This window comes from Cynoglossus semilaevis, chromosome 7, assembly GCF_000523025.1.
Source record: "Cynoglossus semilaevis isolate Cse_v1.0 chromosome 7, Cse_v1.0, whole genome shotgun sequence".
Classification (NCBI taxonomy): domain Eukaryota; kingdom Metazoa; phylum Chordata; class Actinopteri; order Pleuronectiformes; family Cynoglossidae; genus Cynoglossus; species Cynoglossus semilaevis.
The window spans coordinates 7393032-7399070 of NC_024313.1; the positions used below are offsets into that span (position 1 = coordinate 7393032).

At 40.8% G+C, this 6039-nt stretch overlaps 1 protein-coding gene across 2 annotated transcripts in view; it reads left to right on the forward strand.

Moving 5' to 3' along the window:
- LOC103380993 (MAM domain-containing glycosylphosphatidylinositol anchor protein 2) overlaps positions 1–6039 on the forward strand; it is a 126402-nt gene that overhangs the window by 66251 nt on the left and 54112 nt on the right. The window lies entirely within an intron of this gene.

Genomic DNA, 6039 nt, shown 5'->3' on the forward strand with positions numbered 1-6039 from the left:
CTGTTTTCAGAAAGCAACTTCCCCGACTGACAGTTCGTTTTCACAATCGTATTTCATGTCACTAGTTTTGCTCTTTACTGATTTGCACTCGAGGCGTTTTTTCAACAGTCAGATCCAATCACTGCTGATGAATCCCTTCTGACTGTTGTGAAACTTCTCTTTTTTGGGCTTAAAAGTGAGCGTCTGACTTCAGAGACTTGTCATGTGTCCAGTTCAAACGAATGAGTCAGAGGATTTACTCATTGGAGATAGCTGCCGTGATAAATCTCATGTCTGCAGTGAATCGTTATGTGACTGAAGCTCCATCGACCCTGATCATCGCAAACACAGCCTCCCGCAGTATATTTAGAGTAGGATTACTTTCTAGATAAATTCGTCCCTACCTTGCTGGTGCCACTAAGTTGTCCTTCATCAGGACACATACTTGGTTCCACTGGACCACACGTCATGCAGGGTACACAGCCATTGATTAAGAGTCTGGGGCTTTACGGAAAACAAGCATTCAATTTGTGAAAGTTGCAGCCGATTGGTGCTGTCAAACCAGCAGCCCTGCTGCCTTGACCCCGCTCTCTTCATTCTCAGCCGGCTGTGAGCTCATAACATTTTATTCACATTGTGGGGATACTGTGGGGATTCAGCACATCCTTCATTCGGGCAGATGATGATATACCACTGCAGACAGCTGCACATTGATCAGTAGCCTTTTACATTACCTTGAGGCCATCACTAACGTCTGTCACTTAATCTCTGTAGACATTTAAACAAAAGTCACTTCTGAAGAGGGAGATGGAGTTCTTCACTTCCACTAAGTGTTATCTGCAATTATGTGAAGTATGGAAAAAAAAAAAAAAAAAAAAAAAAAAAAAAAAAACAAAGATTTCAAGGTGCTTTCAAATAGAGTTGAGTTGTCTATGTGATGTAAATATATACAAGAGAGGAAGCTCAGTTCCAAAAAGGAGAGGATAAATTTGTGTATTCTCGTGAGACTGAGTGACACAGCCAGTCACAGCAGCTGCTACATCAGAAGTTATGGAACTGTTTTCTTTTTTTAACAGTATATGCTAAAGGTTTTGTAACAGCATCTTATTTAGACAAAACTGACCCAGAGTCTGTCAAACTGTCACCGAGCATATATTTTTTGACAACAAACCTAAATAGCGTCTCAATTTGGCGGAGACGTTGAGACGCCGCTGATCAAAGCAAAACCAATTACAAAGAGAGACGGCATTGAACGAGAAGCTATCACCGCTGTGGGTGGAGTCGACCGGAGCACCAGAGCTGTGCATTAGAGCAATAAAAAAAATCTTCATTACATGTATATGCCAGACGGCTATGACAAGGAGACAAAACAAGGACTGCAGGGGAAGAAGGCTCTGTCTGATATCACTAATTGACAGGAAATGAGTACAGCATGTTATCGCACATCTCAGCGGTGTTCTCCTGACACTGACGAGCTGTCAGTGATTCAAACTCAATTTTTGGATCCACGTGCACCAGTTGTCAAGGACGAGTACAGTAGCAAGGACGTGTCCTGAGGTGGTTGTGTATACACCAGGAATGATGTTTGTCTCAATTAGTTGTTCATTCAGAGCTTGATTATTTGGAAAACAAACTGGTCGTTGTCACAGAGTTTGGTGTTTAGAAATAAATGGATGAAATTGGAAAAATAATGTTTTCTAGATTTGAGCGTGTCTTCATAGAAATCTAATAAAGACATTGACATTCTTTTAACATATCACAGTGGCTTCCAATATGAGGGGCTCGTGCCCCCCAAAGTGCGTGGGGGTGTTTCTGCGGGGACACAGCCAGGCAAATTGTTTTTCAATTTAAGTTAATTTAAATGTAATTTTTTATTTTTGTTCCATGATGCTTTTTCTCTCCTTTTGTTCATTGTGAATAGCAGTTTTTTAAAAGAGTAAAGTTTCAGAGCACACAGTCTGAATATAGTGTAGGAGATTGATGGCAATTCATAAGACACTGGAAACAAACTTTATAAAAAATGATGTAGTATCTATTCATAAATACATTCATATATACATATATATGCATGTTTTACTTAAATGAGGGCACAGATTCATCAGGTTTATTGTTTTTGCTTTTTACTCCTGAAAGAGAAAAATGAAAAAAAAAAAAGTTGGAGATAACTTAATTACATTGGCATTTGCACAAAGTACACATGCATTTAATTGAATTGATGTTTCTCTGAGCAACAAAACATTCTTTTATGTTTTCACCTAAAGACTACACATTTACATATGCTATTTATTATGTATTGGTTGATTGAAACGGTGGGAAATGATAAGCACGGACTGTCAGTCACTGAACATGAGGTTATAATCGTAGTGCCCGTGCATATGAAATATATCCAAAAAGCTAGTTCTGTTACAATGAGTGTTTTTTTTTTTGTTTGTTTGTTTTTTTGCATTTTTGCATGGCTACCCCGAGGCCTCATCAGCCTAGCTGTCACCCTCCGCTCCGGTCCTTAAGAACCCCTCTCAAACTGTTGATGCCAAAGGGGGCCGTGTGTATGAAAACACACATCTCTTCCCAGCAGATGGTAGTTTTTCTGCCCATACTGTCCCACTAGCCAGACAGCCTTCCCGGGCTTATCCATATCCACAGCAAGCCTAGCAGGCTACTGGCATCGCGTCACCCCCTTACAAGATTCTTTTTATGGATTAAGGATCTGCAACACGTCTGCAAACGCAGGTCACTACCCGGCTTTTCATTGCCACTTGAGTCCATTCTGCCCAAGAGCCCATGCATGTAATGATTTAAAGTGTACTAGGAGTTTCCCTACTACAGATATGTGAGCAGCCTTAGTACAGTACAAAGAGATGGATCTGTTTGTAGATGAGGCTAAAAAAATCCAGCATTTTGTTTTTGGGTAGATATGTGCACATGAATAAATAAATACAGTGTCGAACACAATAGTTCACGCACCGCCACGAGTGAGAGACAGAAAATGCATTCTCGTGCGTGAGTATATTTGCACCCTGTTTATATTTAGACTGTTCAGTTGGGGGGAAAACAACCATGATGTCCCTTGTAATGACCTGGCTGTCAGCGTGTGACAACATGTGAATGACCCTTATCAAATTTGCTCTGGAATAAATTCTGCTCGAAAGCCGAATCTATTTCCATTCATGAATGCCAGATTTAATGGTTGGTTGGCCAGCGTTGGCACCAGCAGGCTTTTCTACTCAGGCTGCAGCTCCAAGGACTCAGTAAATTTTTGGTATATGTATTAAAGTCCCTGAACATGTGCTGTGTTGTTTCTTCATTTACTACCGAAGCACGTGCACAAGAATTATTTGTAATTTAAATCAAAGCTGCAGAATGGATTTAAAAAAAGTAGGTTTTCCCAGGGGTTTGTTTTGAGGTGCTAGTAAAAAAAAAAGAAAAAAAAGGAACCTGCCTGGTGAATGAATACCATGTGTTCTGACCCATGCTAATTCCTGTTGTCCTTTTTGCATTTAACCTTGAGCGGAGCTGTTGAAGCAGAGGCTGAGTGGCAGATGAAGTGACTCCCATCTGTCTGGGAGAGATGGGCTCAGCCTCACATGCTGGTGTTCTCTGTGAGAATGAATGGACAGCACAGGCCTTAGCCTGCTGAGAGAGGGACAGACTGGACTGACTGAAATAAAATGAGATGGTCTACCTGGTAAACAAGAGGATAATGAGACGCATCTTTCTTCTCTGACACAGAAAGGCAGAGGAAAGCACTCCACAGCCCGTAATGTACAGTCGCCTTTGTGTTCCGTGGGGTTTGTGCTCTCAAAGCTGATGTCATTGGGTCTTTGTCATTACACGTGGACTCGCGTGCGTGGAGCAGCCAGCACAGTGTGGCTGTGCACGTGTACTTCACAGTGCAACTCCCACGGTGTGTGTTATTGTGATACTCTGTGTAGAAGACCTCAAACTGAGCTTTTTCCTTTTTGTGTAATTATATGGGCTTACAAGCCACACATTATTATCGCAGGCTATTAAAGCCATGGACAATCCTACTTATAGGCTCCCAGTAGGCAGCAGCACTTCAGTGGTGAAATAAGAACAATGAAATATGTATGTTAATGAGCTTAAAGAATATGCTGAATATCCAGGAGAAGCATGCAATTTAAAGGAGAGTGGAATAGTGGGAACATGGGATCATAAACTACTACTGTGAAGTCTTCTTCTTCTTTGTTTTACTGAGTAATTTCCCCCACCCTCCCACCGCCTCCGTTACCACTACGACAAAACTAGAGGACCAGCCCTTCGGCCGGTCGCCACAGTTGGGGTTTAATAATAAAACACTCAATGGAAAAACAGCTTCCCCATTTCATTAATATTGTATGCAGAGCTTGTTTGTGCGTGTGTTGACTTGTTTCATGTTTTACCACGTGATACTGCGGCGGTACACCGAACATCAGGACATTTAATTTGGAACGCTGCTGATACTTTAGGCTGAAAAGGCACGAACAGATCTTCTTAACATCCAGCGGCATTAATAAAAGAAATCTTCAGCCCTAATTATTAACCATGTCAGTGAAAAGGTTTATTTTAAGTTCCTCACTGTCCAAAGAAGTGCATCGAACTTAAGATTTAACAAATTCTACAAATCAGAAGCCCAGGAGTTATCACACAGTAACTGGGACGAGAAAGAACGGTGAACTTCAGTGAGATTCAGTACACCGGCCGCGCCTCGAAAACGCACTGAGACATTTCATCAAATTGATTCACTCCATTATTTTCAGACGCCTCATTGTACACAGAGTATTAATTTTCATAAATTGACTGTAACAGCCGGATACAAACAGACTCAGTAGGAGGACCCATAATCTAGAATGGGGCTGATGTTGGCCTCATGTAATCAGGGGTTAAGAAAGCAGCACTAGCAGTCATTCCAAATAATAAACAACACGCAGTAAAACCCACAGTAGACACATGGAAATAGGAGCTTTATAACTGCAGTTTATCAAATGAACACAAGGACACAGATTGGATCAAAACACTGAAGTGCATAATGACTCCAAATGGGAAAAAAAAACTTGGAGCAAATTCTTTGTAACTCTTTGGTCAGTTGTCAACAATGACACATTGCATTTTATCTAATATTTTGGGGTAGGGGTAAAGCACTTAATACTTACAGTAGAAAGCATTGGATTTGTATCAGTTAAAGATAAAACTATACAGATGTGAAGTTACACAGTTCAGTTACAAACCCAAGGGCAAAAACTAAAACCTAATTTGTTTATTGTGTTACCTTGATACTAGAGCTTCAGTGATTATTTAATCAGTAATGTATTGACATTTTGTAAAGGTTATTATGACGTGGGCTCAGGGACATGTTGGAAAATCATTGTAAGGTAATTAAATGTCTACTACAAGAGCAGGTTAAAACTCAAGGCGATTTTCTGGACATCTATTTGTTGAGGCTTACAGGTACACGCAGGTGTGGGAGCAACTTCTGCTGCCGTTTAAACAATGTGTTTCCATGGTTATCAGTGCATGGCATCATGGTAAAATGTGTTAATGCCAGACTGACCTGGAGTCAGTCCACACCTTTCTTTGAGTATATTAAAAAAAATGTAGTGCACTGTGAAGCCTACAGTGACAACGACAGAGACTGACATTGAGCAACACATTAGGGATTTGTATATATGTATATATGTATTTATATGTGTATACATCAAGTAGCACTTTCCTAGTTAATGAAAACATCACTTGGAAAGAGAAAAAGTTTATCTCCAGAGCAAATGGAAAAATTCTGTCTCCATGCATTACCTGTATTAAAAATGCATGTGGTCTTTGCCACGAACAGGGTTTCAGTAAGGCAGAGAGCAGAGTGACTGTGCAATAAAGTCTCACCAACCTGAACTTCTCACCTCCTACACTCACCACAGTCCTTTTTTAAATATGATTTGAAAACTTCCCCCACCCCCGCCCCCATGCAGGGAACAGGAACAGTTTTAGTCACAGCTGCTGTCCAGCAAAGTTTCCTACAACCGGCAGCAGTAATGCCCACTTATCTGACTTGTACACAAATGTAGTCTATTT